We start from the raw sequence: 14,350 nt of genomic DNA on the forward strand, positions 1-14,350 counted from the left end.
GCCTGGGCCCCCGCACAGCGCAGCCCCCGCTCCCCCGGGCTCCCCGCCCCGAGCGGGCCCCGCCGCCGCGCCTCCCGCCCCTCCCCAGGCCCCGCCGCCGGGGCAGCGCCGCGCGGGGCCAGGCCCAGGGGAGCGGGGCGCGGCGGCAGCGGGTCTCTCTCCGCGGCACTCACCGGCGCGGCCCGCCCGGCCCAGGCAGAGCCGGGACCCCCCAGCCCCGGCGGCGGGATGGAGCGAGGCGGGACTCAGGGCGGCGGAACCGGCACCATGAGGCGGGCGGGGAAGGGGCGGTGCCGTGAGCTCACATCCTGCGCCGCCAGCCCGCCTGGGCCGCCCTGCGGCGCGTCCTGCGGGGCGGCGGGTCAGTCCCCACAGCCCGCGGAAGGAAAGAGTTTGGGCTCGCACCTGTCGCAGTGACACGGTTTCGGCTTTTACTGTGGTCTGGGCTGGCTTTCCTCCGACGAACCTTCTTTTTGCTGGTTATATTCCCTGGAAGGGCGGCTGCTTGCTGTGGCTGGTGCTTTGTAAGGGGAAGAGAAGGACGGCAGGAGCAGCAGTGATGTGTTCAGGCCGTCCTTGTGGGATTTTTGTCTGTTTGTTCAGCGGTGTGAAGGAGGAGCTGAGGGGGTACAGCATATCTGCTGCTCCTGTGAGCCTGGTGCTGATGTGGATCGTGAAAGTGCTGGGAGGAGATCGGGTATGTTGGCGGAAGCAGCCATAGGTACATCAGTCAGGACCTTCTATCTGCTGACCACCAGATGAGTAGCTACCACACTTGGCCTTAGATGCCTGGGGGGAGAAGGTTTCTTGAGATGACTTCACTACTAGGTCTGCCCTGACAGCGTTTCATGTATGTGAGATAGGCCTTTCATAGCAAACTCGGAGTGAAACAAAAAGGGTGTCTGTCTTGTTTGATGTGAAAGTGCTTGAAAGCAAGGAGAAGCCCAGGGCTGAGTTTGCTCTTGCTTCCCTTTGGGTTTTTTTTGCATTTGCCATGTTGTTTCCTTGCTGCATGTAACACTCAGGTTACTAGAGAAGTATCAGTTGTGTCTCCTACATCAGTGCCTGTATGATGGAAACTTACCCAAATACATAATTTCCACCAGCCATGCAAGAGGTCGCTTAATCACGTTGTCTCCAAAGTGGTTCGGGTTGTGCTGGCGAGGGCTTCCTGCCCACAGGACTCCCTCACCAGCAGTCGACACCTGGAGGTTCAGCATGTCCCTGGGCAGAAATCTTAGCCCAGGCTTAGGGTTATGGTTAGGGCTAGGACTAGGGTGAAGAGAGTGAGAAGTAGGAAACCTATAGGCATTGGATCAATGCCTAAGCATGGTTCCTTCTAGAGTCATGCTTGCTGTAGTGCCCTTTTTTCCCCTTGGGATGCCATGATCTGGACAGAACTGTTCCACTCACAAGACCTTTACCTGGCTGGCTGGCAGGGTATGCACAAAGTGCTGCCAAAGGGAATCTGGAAGAGAAGGAAAATAGAGCCAATTTTCTGCTCTGCTTGAGGCTTGGCAGGTCAGCTTCATGCTGTAGCACTGATGCTCTTGAACCTCACTGTTTAGCTCCTGGCATAGTGGGTAGAGAAGGGAATGTGGAGTTGTGACTCCTGCACTCCCTTTTTGGCTTTTAAGTAGACAGTAAGTTAATGGTACCCTGTTCTGATCACTCCTAATTGCCTAAAACTTCATCCCCTCCTTTTAGGGCATAACATGGGTGGAGACAGCTGTGTGGGGAGAAAACTGAGTGGCTGCTGAAAGCCTATGGCTAAGTTGGACATTGATTGTCCTGAAAGTCAGTAAGTGGGTAATCAGAAAATCTCCATTGGCTTGTCTGCAAAATGATTACGGAGGGGTTGCTCTCTCTAGTGGAAAAGGTTAATGGATTTAAAGCAGAAAGATTTTCTCAGTTGAATCAGATGCATGGAGTACAAGTTCAGAAGAGAGTATCTGGGGCTGTTTAGTAAGCATAAATCCCATAAAAGCAACTTTAGTTATGCTCTGGCTGTGTGTTCAATGAAGAACAAAACCTGTATTGTGCTGTGACTTACTTCCTGCTCAAATCATTGAACTAAGACTGTAGCTATAGCAGGCCCTAGTTAAGGTTTTGAAACTGTCAGGTTTTGGTTAGAAGAAGGGCAGCCCATCTTGATGATGTGCCTCTCGTGCTCTTTGAGCAGAAGGCACATTACTGTTAACAATGTAAGAGCCTATACCTCCCAAAACAGAGTGCATGAGTGCTTGTGCTTCCTCTGTGACTGAGCACCTGTGAAGGGATGCTGCAGACATAGTCAAGCTCCAAACTCGGCTGGAGAGGAGCATCTGTCAGCCCCTGCAGCTTAGCTGTGCTCTCCTCCTGTTGCTCGTAGGAGGTAAGTTCAGTTTTCAAAAGTAAGAGGGTAAGGCTTTTTAATACTGCAGGCTTTTTGTAACTCCCATTGGCACACTTTTTTCCCAGCTAAGCTGTTAGTTACTGTCCCCTAGCTAAGACATATTCTTGTCTCTGCAGACAGTTGCGCTGGCCTAGAGTCATAGTTCAAGCTGGTTTTTCAGCCACTTGTCTTAGGGTGAGAGTCTCTGCAGTGCTGCCAGGCACACAGCATGAGTGGGCAGAGGTGCCGAGACAAAAGTAGTGGCCCATTTTCGTGCAGGGTAATTGGAGTTGATTCTAGTTAAGCTAAACTGGCCACGACAAACTGAGAGGGTGCATTTGTGGCCTCACAGCAGTAAAACAGAAAAAAGAGCAACTTGCGTGTGTGCTCTCATCCTACTGTTTCGCCCCTTCCTAAGTTATACACTGTTTAGCTGCTCCTCCAAATTGAAAACTAATAGAAAGGAACACCTGTCATTTCATTGTTGCATCTTTGGCCTGCATTTATTCAGATGTGTATGAGAACTAAAAAAGACAGCGGTGGCTCTCGACCATGCTGAAGTTAATGGAAATTAAATAAGCTGCCAAATACATTGCCATCTTTTATTTCTGTTGCCCAAATCCGATTCCCTTCTAAAGCACACATCCATAGGTACCTATGCAAACTGTTTTACTTGTCATCGTGCCCTGAAAATGTCAGAACTCTGCTGCTTCTATGGAGCTGTGCTTAGATACAGAAAAGCAACAACATTCTGGTACCAGTAATCTTGTTTAAATCATGGATGAGGATTGGAAATATCCTCGAAACTTGTTCTGCTCAGTCCTATGGGCCTCTAACACTCCTGCCCCAGTACCAAGAATTTACCCCATGCTTAGAAATGAGTGGGAGGGGGTCAACATGAGCATTGTTTAACAATAGCAGGTTGTCTGTAACAGCAGGAGTGATGTCTGTGAACCACAAAAAGTGCTAGTGCGAGATTAAGCAATGAAGGAAAAGATAATGAAAAAATACTGGTGCGGTTGTTCGGCAGACTTAAAATCTTTGTCATTGTGGAGCATAGAACTGACCAAGAATGCCTAATGCAATGCTTATTAGCCTACTCTTTTGTAGATAAAAGGCTTACATTAATCATGTTCAGCCAGATTGTTTGTGCTTTGGGGTGTAGATGTCCCTTCCAACTCTTGAACCTACTAGCTGATTTCTGCCAAAGTTGAGAGATGCAGTTTCTAAAAATCAAATTTCTTAAAATGGGGTGGAGGGAAGAAAAAAAAACCAACCCTCTTTGGGTGTCCTGGCTGGGCACCTGCTGTGACTTTGCAGGTTCTTGCTGACAGAATCCCCAGGGGACAGGGATCTCTTCCATGTCTCAGCTGTGGGAAGAACTTCAAGGAAGCATGAGCTCTTGTTGGACACCAGAGTTGATCAAGCAGGAGAGATAACTCTGTAGGAAACTCCATTTCACTAATTCTAGGGTTTGTGGATGTATTTATGTTGTATGAAACCAAAACTGCTTTGGAAGAAAAAAATAGATGTAATGAATCTCTACTCTAAAGCATCTTGGAATAAGAACAAAGCTTTTGAAACTGTCAAATTCTTATGTTTTAATGAAAAGGACTTGCGAGATTTTCATTTAAATTACTCTTTATATCAGTGTTTTGGCTAATTTTTGGTTTTTAAAAGGTGTATTAATATATCAGTTGACTTTATCTGAATGACACTTTTTTCATTAGTAATTTGTAAAGGGATTCATGATTTGTGCATGTCACCCCAGATTGGTATGTGTAAATGGTTTTAAACCTGCAGCACCATTCTGCTCTGTTAAAGCTTCTGACAGTCTACCCTGCTGATTTAGCATTTAGGGTCACTGCATGCGATATGGCAGTGATCCCAGGGACTTCAATGGGCGAGAGTAACGGTTTATAGAATACCTTCTTTAAAAGCACCTAAAGCAGGAGAATTGCCTGAAGTTTAGTCTCCAGAGTGACGTACTGACAGGTTTGTTCCCTAGTCATGTGCTAATTGTCGTGGAATGAGAATCACTTGCTCCTGGATGTACTACCAAAGCAGCATGTACAAAGTTAATTTCACAAAACTCAGCAAGAGACCATATGGAAGAGAAAATGGTATTTATTTTAAACAAAGTTGACTTCAGTCACTAACACATTGTGTTATAGATGTCACTCCCTTACACTCGCACACCGTGTACTCAGAAGCATCAAGACATGTGTGATGCTTTAATACACACTTTTCTGTTCATGTTTCATTCAGGCCAAGTTCAGTATTTCTGATAGAAATCTCTACAAGCCACATAATTAGTTAAATTGTACTAGCATACATTCCTGCTGTTAGGTTATACTAGTGCAATTTTCTTCTGCATCTGTGGCTACTTTTAACTTTGGGGATTAAAAAGAGAAAGAGGAAATTGTAAAACCAAGCTTTATTATACCCTACACATACTTGTAAGCTGTTGATAGTTCTTACTAGCCACTCCCTTGCAGCGAGCAGAGCAGGAAGAATGTTTTACTTTTTGTTTTACAGGAATATGGAAATTCACGGGGAGAAATTTCAGCCCATTTTGAGCTTCAAGTGAAAGTTTCGTAACTCTTTAATCTCGAGGACTAAACTATCTAATTTTCCCCCTTCCTACATTTGATTCCTCTGCCTGAGACTCAGAAATGGCTCTTCTGTATTAGCCACAGGTCAGGTAATGGCTATCTTTTCTTGGCCTAAGTCAGCTCCAATGCCACCCAAATGCCTTATCCGGGTTTTTTTGGGGGTTTTTTTGGTTTTTTTTTTTTGGTAAGACCGTCTCTAGGCTTCCTTAGAAATCGCGGGTACAAAACCAAAACGGTGCCCTCAGGCAGTGCCTCCCTGCACGTGTTTAACGTGCCCTTCGATAAAACTACCAGCGCTCTGCTGAGCCAGCTGATGATAGTAGCACGGTGCGGGCGTGCGGGCTCAGCCCCGGCGCTGGGCACGGCCCCGCCACGCCCGCCGCGGCCTCTGGGCGGCAGCGCTCCCCGCCGCGCCGCGCCGGGCTGCGCCGGGCTGGGCTGCGCCGGGCTGGGCTGGGCTGCGCTGCGCTGGGCGGGCTGGGCTGGGCTGGGCTGCGCTGGGCTGCGTTGCGCTGGGCTGCGCTGGGCTGCGTTGCGCTGGGCTGGGCTGGGCTGGGCTGCGCTGGGCTGCGTTGCGTTGGGCTGCGCTGGGCTGCGTTGTGCTGCTCTGGGCTGCGTTGCGCTGGGCTGCGTTGTGCTGCTCTGGGCTGCGTTGGGCTGGGCTGGGCTGCGCTGGGCTGGGCTGGGCTGCGCTGGGCTGGGCTGCGTTGCGTTGCGTTGCGTTGGGCTGCGCTGGGCTGCGTTGCGTTGGGCTGGGCTGGGCTGCGCTGGGCTGCGTTGTGCTGCGCTGGGCTGGGCTGCGTTGCGTTGCGTTGGGCTGGGCTGGGCTGCGCTGGGCTGCGTTGCGTTGGGCTGCGTTGGGCTGGGCCGGGCTGCGTTGTACTGCGCTGGGCTGGGCTGGGCTGCGCTGCCGGGCCGGCCGCTGCTCCACGGCGCCGGGGCTCGTCACCGCTCCGAAATGCGGAGCACTTCCAAGCAAGCAGATCTGCTGGAATCGTATTTTGGATGGTGATTAGAATCTGGGAAGGACTAACAGAGTAGCCAGCACGTTTGGGAAGTCTGTCTGTACAGGCAGATTTCATGGAAAGCAGAGACCTTCCGACAATTGTAACTCGCCATTTCCAGGGCTTTGGCTTCCCACGCCCAACTTGTTCCTGTCTCAGCAGGAAATAATTTTACCAAGAGACAGAGGGGACTCTTCAAGCATCTACTGACAAAAGGCTGCGTTATTATGTTGTAAATGCATGTGCTTATTAAGCTGTTCTTTGCTGGAATTTGAGAGGCAAAAGATGCCACAGAACTGCCGTTGAACATAAAATTTCCAAGGAAAGAACAGCAAGCAGATCCTGGTTGCTGTGAAATTTGGATCAAATGAAAAGCTGTTCCTCCCTTGCAAGGGAGCTGATGATATGAGTGTGAGCTCTCTGAGAACAGGTGCAGTTTGGAGAAAGCCTGCTGGGATAACTCAGTCAGTAAGCAGAGGCAGCTTTCCTGGCACATAGCTGGCAGGAGAATTGGAATGGCAACGTCTGGGGAGGTGATGCAGGGCTGGGAACATCTGTTTGGCCAGTGGTGTTATGGGAATGTTAGGGAAGAGGGCAGTGACATAGTTATGGCCAGTCCCATAACTGAGTATGACAATTGCCCTCCAGACCCACATGGGAGAGCAACCAATGTGATAGTGGCTTTGTCCCCATAAGAAAAGAGCAAGAACAGAATTGCTACTCTTCGTGATGTCCTCATGTGGCCATACAGTATTAAAAATGGTTGCATCTTGTTCTTTCAGTGACAACTTCCTGGCAGAGACAGAAGCAGTAATGTTTATACTGTGATATCACAGTGCCCTTTCTCCTCCACTCTTACCCTTCCTCACTGAAACACTAAAATTCACTCCTAGAGTCTTCTGTCTCACTGGAGTCAGCCGTTATGTTTAGTTCTAAATCCCAGTTTAAATACAACATCTAATATTGTCAAAGATTTTGGTTATTTTAGTGAATGATCTATTATCGAATGTGTGGGATAGTTAGACATATTAGATGTGCAATTACGTACATCAGTGCAATATTAAGTTGTTAGTTATTCTTGCTTTATGACAAAATACAAGGCAGTTTCTGGTTTTGTTTAGCATCTCCATTACACTCTCTCAGTAAACAGATTGTTGGCCTTTTTTTAAAAATAAACTTGCATGCATCTTCACCTTCTACACAACCTAGTTACCCAGGCTGCCTTAATGTATGCTGCAACTAATAAATGAGCAGCTGCCATGGCTCCTGTAGCCATACAAACACAAAGGAAAGCTCTTCAGCTTTTAAGGAGTGGCTGGAGGCAGGTAATTAACCACAGTTTCACTCCATGCACTCAGAGTGCGTGAAATAAAACTGGGCTTCCCTGTGGTTTTGCTTTTATGAGCACGTACTTGAAAGCTTGCAACATCGCTGCCATTTCTGGGTACAGCAAGGGAGTAAGAAAAAGCAAGGCTGAGTACTGCAACACTCCACAGAATCCTCTCTAGCAAATCCAGTTAAAATTAAGCTGGCAATAACAAAGGGGTCTTAAAATAATAGCAGATGGAGAACTTCCTTCTCCTGCTACCTTTCCCCCATTTCCAGGCTTTTCTACTTCGCTCTGTTCTCTCCACTGCTTCAAGAAAAGCACTGCTAATGCATCCAGGAGTGGGAGGGTGTTCACTAAAAGATTTTGCAACTTTTCTCAGCCCTTGGCTTTTTTCATATTGATGCATTGTCATTTATACATCTTAATATGCAGGTTCTATATTTTTAAAGAATCCCTGATACTCCAGAGCTATTAAAAACCACTTCTTTAACACGCAGGGTAAATCACATTCTCCTATGTAGCAGATTATTATTTGTCTGCCAGCTCACAGTAAGAGGTCTGATTTCTGCCCACTGACTTCACTGGGAAGTTCTCAGTTGCCTATAATGAGGGTAAAATTTGGTCCAAGAGTGTTAAATTTTATCTTCTCCAGTATGGAAGAACATACCCAGGCTTTCAGCCATATCACTATATTTGCAAACACCAGTGAAATTCTTTTTTGGTCTCACTGAACCATGACAGCGTAATAGTCTCTTAGAGCTATAGATTGGATTTCAGGACAGGAATTGCTGCTACAAGCTACTTTGAATTCTTGTAGAGAGAGGCAAAAATTCAACCAGAAACTTGCTGCAAACCTGTACGTCCTGGTTGAGCTGCAGGCCAAGAATTGCAGCCTCTTTGTCTCAATAACAAAAAACACTCACCAGGAAAGCTACTGGTATGGTTTATTGGAGGATATGTTCTCTCTGTCTCTCTCTCATGTCCCATTCAGAGCTTACTGTTCCTTACTTCACTTGTCTCTGAAATGCAGACCTTTAGTGGTTGGTTGCTCTTTAAAAGACAACAATAATTTTAAGTTGCTATAAAATTAATCTGAAGCTGCATTTTCATTCATACTTTTACTCTGCTCATCTAGTATATTTTAAAGTCTTTGGGGCTTTGGGCCAAGCACTGCTATAAATCAGAACAAATACTTGGCTGACTTACTTGGGTATTTTCCTTCAGCAATCTGTTTCTATCTCATGGTTTGGCCTTCTTTGCAGCTGGGATACCTGTTTCTTTTCCTGATGGCTTTTTTTTTTTTTTTTTGCTATGTTTTTTTTTTTTTCTTTTACGTCTTCTGTCTGAAGCAAAAAAATATCTTGGTTCAGCAGTCTAATATGTTCCTTTGTGATTCCTCAACACCCTTTCCAGTCAAGAGTTTTCAAGCTGCTTTGACTTCTGCCCCTGCAATCCACCTGTTCCAAAAAAATACTGCTTATCATGTAACTTATGTCGTTCTTTATAATTGATTTTTCTGAGACAACAAATAAGAGTATGGTGATAACTGCTCGTGCTGACTCACATTGCTGATTGTGCCCAGCCTGCCTGTCTGTTGACTTCAGTAGGGCTGGTAAAGTAAGCTTTGCAAGCCTCCACAAGAAAGTATGTGCAGCTCCCTCTTATAGAGGCCCTTGTTTTAAAAATCCCTGTGGGTTACAGTACAACTCCGTTCTGTTGCCACACTCCTCCTGATTCCCCAACTGTATTTTCTGTGGCCTCACTTCTAAGACGTATTTGAGCTTTGTATAATGCCTAACTGGAGAGGACGGAAATAGTGATAACCACCAGCTCCCTCAGCCATCTGGAGAACTGAGTGCTCAATATAAGAGGGAGAATCAGCTTTTGTCCTTGGTCTCCACCATCCCCTTCTACACCAGCATTGACTGGTCTCCACCATCCCCTTCTACACTAGCATCAACTATGGGAGCAAGCTCAGTAACTGGTGAGAAACTGCAGCTGACTTGGAGTGACTGGATGCCTTCAGAGAGGTTCAATTCTAGGTGTCCTCTGGGCTTCTGCAGTCTTTAAAAAGGCTGAGTGGGATGTTTTGTTGTCCTTCTCTTGCTTTTAACTGATTTACGTCTCTTTTAAACTTGGGGACAGTATTTGGGTAGTGAGGGAAGTGAAGTAGTCCTGTTAGAGTCTTTGGAAAATAATACTTTGAAGAGCAACAGAAAGCAACCTAGAAGGAAAATATTTCCTGTGGGACTTGCATGTGTTTGGGGGTGATTGTGCTTGCAGCCCTGGATCATTTAGAGAATCTCTCAGCATGCATGCTGTGGACCACCAGGAAAAAAATGCAAAATGAGAAGCTAAACAACTGGATTTTCTACTGTAGTAGCATCCACTCGCCAACTAATACAGTCACTTTGAAAAAACATGTTATTGCAACCCATCTGGGTCCAAATCTGAGCAGAGAAAGAATAGTGAGAGTGGGGGGTAGGCATCGCCATCTACATGGCTCAGTGCTGGCAAACTCACTCTGGCTATGACACTGGAAAGAGACTTCAAGCTTGACTTGGGCCATGCTTTTGCTGTAAAGCCAAATGGGTGGCAAAAATAGCGTAGGAAGGACCACTTGGGGAGTAGCGGCAGATAATGAGGAAACATGCCTTTGTAAGGAAATGCCTCTTCTTAGCACCACAGAGCCAGGTGCAGTCCTTGCCCTTGTGCTCTTTGAATATAAGGGCAGCTTCTGTCTCGTACAAGAGCAAGGCTGACTGTCTCAAAACATTTGCAGGGGAGGAAAGCACAGTCAGGGCCCCCTCTCCCCCACGTGCTGCAGCTCAGCTGGCACAGTAGCACTGCAGCTCAGCTGGCACAGTAGCACTGCAGCTCAGCTGGCACAGTAGCACTGCATGAGGAAAACGTATTTTCTTCCTTCAGTAAAAACCCCATTGCATTAGAAGCAGCAGGATGAATTCTGTTATCCTTCCAGTTTAAACTAATTGTGTATTGGGGTATACACAAGATAATTTTAAAGCAAGATTTTTCATTCTCAGCCTGAAAAATATTCCATTTTCCAGCTGCTGGGAAACATCATGAGCTGATCCTGTAATGAACGCTCTCATGTAAGAATTACTTTATTACCATTAAATGTTGCCAGCTCTTAGATTTGTGTTCTGCTTCATAAATTCCAAAAAAGCAGCTCACTGTATTTAGGAGCTATTTCCCTGTTTTGAAAGGAACCAGAGTCTATTCCAGGACCCAAGCCAGATCCCTTACAGTTTAAATGAAGACAGATTGCCATAAGCTTATTTCAAAAGATGAAGAAAAAGATTTTGCAGAGCAATTTTTTTTTATTTTTTTTTTTTTTTTAAGGATCAAGAACTTGTGCTTTTTGTGTTTTAGAAGAACAGTGAATAAGCCCAGCAAAATTGCGCTATTGTATGCGCCCACTAGTAAAGTATTAACATTATAATAATTTTTTTTCCCTTGACGGAAGGCAATAAAGGGCCAGAATCCATTCTCCCTGATTCTACATACCAACTCCACAGGGTTCAATTCACTCCAAACCAATGTGGAGCTGCTTTAGAGGGACTGTTGATGAGGTCTGGAGGATTTCTCCCTTCAGTTGTTAATTTGGATATAATCCAGGTCAATGTTGACCACTTTAGGTCAGCTCTGTGTTGCCTTACTTCTGTAAAACAATAAAAATATCTTCGAAATCGTGATAGGTGCTTACTGCAACTTTTCACTTTTATTGGCAGCCTGAAGTACTGAATAGGAAATAGAGGCAATTTTCTTTTCTTACCTAGAAAGGCATAGGCAGAGCCGCACAATGAATTTATACTGTTATTCATGTTGCATAAGCCCATAAGAAATAGAATGGAATTCACTACAGGCTGTGAAACTACTTCACAAAAATTAATTTTCCATGGAGAACATCAGTTCTGAACTGTGTACCTTCCAAATATCTGGAAATGTGCCTGGGCAACACAGTACATTGGGTCTTAGTAGACAGTGTTACATGCATGTTGGAGTTGACTTATAAATCTTACCCAAAGGAGCTGGAGAATGGAAAAAACTACAATGCTGTTGGGCATTTGTCATTTTCCGTTAAGAACTGGCTGCTTCCAAGCAGGTTTAAACAGATGAAAGGGTCAACTAAACAGTGATTGTATATGTGCATAAATTAAGACATGAGAGCTTCCAGTAATTTATTTTATCTATTAAAATGCTGCTGTGATTTTGACTTTGAGAAAGGAAGTGCCTTAGAAGGATCAGAAGACAGTATTCCATGGCAAACAACCAAAATTGGATGAGTTCAAAGATGCAAGAGGTTATGTATTCAGTCTGTTCAAGGGGGAGCATGCAGCTGTGTCCTAATAAAAAGAAATAATTGAATTTATTTGATCTCCTAGGGTTGTTTCCTTCATAATCTATGCAAGAGAGCACTTTTTAAAGCTGTGACTTCTTTTTTATCATGTCTTTCAAAACAAGGCCTAGTGTCAAGAACCCCTTCTTTTCCAGTGTTAGCCCTGACATTTGTCTGTTAGTGTCTTCATTACATACTATCCCTCCTGCATTGCTCCTTGAGAACTGCAAAGCAGTCAGGACAGCAGACCAGCCTGGAAGGCCATGGCTGGACCTGGACTATGGGTTTCCCATGTGTATTGGGCAGAGATGTACAGAGATGGAAAGCACCAGGTCTGACATGACAGTGCTGGGAGAAGCTTCTAATCTAGTTAGCACTTGCACCAGCGAACTGTTGGACTCTCTACAGGGAGTTCTTTTACTATCTGAACCCAGAATGCAATTTTACTTGTCACGTCCTGACTAGCAGTAGTGTACATACAGCACGCTGAAATTCCAAGTGTGGATATATAAAAAATTTAACTATTGTATCCTATTCAGCCACCTCTTGGTGGTGTTCTTAGTTGAAAAAAAGTGGGCTTTCTTCCACTTTTTCTCAGAAAATCTGTTAACAATTAGAATTTCTTATTGCAAGAAGGGCTGAAAAATTTGGCATCTGAACGTGATTACCTTAGGGCATGTTTTACCTGAGAAAAAACTTACCCACACACTTCACAAAAGCAGAGCTCATGGAAGGAACAGTTGTAGCGCTTCCAAGTGCTATTTATGCTGTTGATTCTCTTTCCATAAATGTTTTTAAAGCAGGGATTTAAATTAAGCACTCACATTAATCACTCTCAAACTAATCAGTGAATTAATTCCAAATCTGGCATCAGTCAGCGTTGATACAAGATTTGCTGCATGTATACTCCCAAATTTTGTTTGCACAGTATTTTATTGCAAATATAAAAAGGCAAATGCAGTTGTCAATTACGAATGAAATCAAACCAAAAACAAAACTGGTGTATATACCCTCAGCAACCTGTCAGTATGGGCAAAACTACCTGTGAATTGACATCTCGTACTTATTTGCTAGATCTTCTTGTAAATAATAAATCATCTTTTCTTTCTGCAAATAACATAAACTGTGTTCATCATTTGAGGTTCTTTTGATCATTAACAGCTTGGCAGGAAGTCCAGAAACTCAGATGAAGAAAATATTCAGGAGATCCTATATAACTTATATTAAGATGCCATGCTAATCTTTTGTACATGTGCCTCCCTATTTTACTAGAAAGTTTCCATACCTTTATATTAGTCAGGAAAGTTATGCTTTTCTATTTCTTTGGGGCATTTCCATACTGTAAGTATTCTGACAGATGATTTGAGTAACAAGAATCATAGAATCACAGAATCATAGAAAGGTTTGGGTTGGAAGGGACCTTAAAGACCACCTAGTTCCAACCCCCTGCCATGGGCAGGGACACCTTCCACCAGACCAGGTTGCTCAAAGCCCCATCCAGCCTGGCCTTCAACACTGCCAGGGAGGGGGCAGCCACAGCTTCTCTGGGCAACCTGTGCCAGTGTCTCACCACCCTCATCGTAAAAAAATGTCTTACTTCCTTCCCTTGTTCAGTTTAAAACTCTTGCCCCTTGTCCTATCACTACAGGAAGGCTGGAATCTTTTTTACTCAAGTAATGCATTCAGTTTGCTGTGTACTGTAGAAAGTAAGAATTTCTGTCAGTGCTGTTACACTTTGGCAGCTTCTGGAGCCGATGTGCCAAGGTGTAAATTTCTTCTCAGGAGCAGTCTGGCTCAGCATGGGTCCTAAAAGAAGCCATGGCAAAACAAGGGAAGAAAGATGAAAGGCTCAGGTGTGAAGAGCATATAGCCAGCTCCTAAATGACTGGAGAGCTTGAGTGCAACATAATCCTATTGCTCCTCTGAAGACAGTAACATAGAGAGATCTGTCTTTGTGGCTAAAGCTGGTTACTTTCTAGCCTCAACATGCTTCAAAAAATATTTCTGTGATGCGGCCAACAATATCAGGCCATTATCTGATGAAGGCAGTGGTACCTTGAAGAGCCTCACTGAGTGATGCAGAGCTGGGCCTGCATGTTTACTCCAAAAAATTCCAAAAGACAGGATGTCTCTGTGTAGGAAGGAAATTCCATATCCTCAATGGAAGAGTTTAGTGGCCAAAATGAGGAAAACAAAAAATCTACCATGAAAGAAGGAAAGAACTCTCAGCCTCAAGAAGCACAAAACAAAGTCTTAATGATGTACCCCTTTCTCCCAGTCCTTCCATTATCTGAAATATACCTTCATAAATCAGAAACTTTGCTAGTAATGATGTCTTTCTGCATAAAAACTCTACTAATGGTTTCTATTTTGTTATTTGTTGTCCTGGCTGGCCAAGAGTATGCAGGGCAGAGTGTGCAGCACAGCCCCCTGCTTTGAGAACAGAGAAGTGGGGAATACAGAGGGTTGCTGAGGCGGGGAGAAAACTTGGCAGGAAAGAGTTTGCAGTCAGGCACAGACCTCATGCCTTTCTTTTGGAGCTGTAGCAAGCATGGGGAGGGTGGGCATGGAAGTGGGGGACAATGACACAGACAGGGTTTTATTGCACTACATCCACTTCATCTTTGGCCACAGCAGTAGAAACCCTCTTGCCTCATGCTTCCAGTA

Source organism: Leptosomus discolor, chromosome 7 (genome assembly GCF_034619465.1).
Source record: "Leptosomus discolor isolate bLepDis1 chromosome 7, bLepDis1.hap2, whole genome shotgun sequence".
Classification (NCBI taxonomy): Eukaryota; Metazoa; Chordata; class Aves; order Leptosomiformes; family Leptosomidae; genus Leptosomus; species Leptosomus discolor.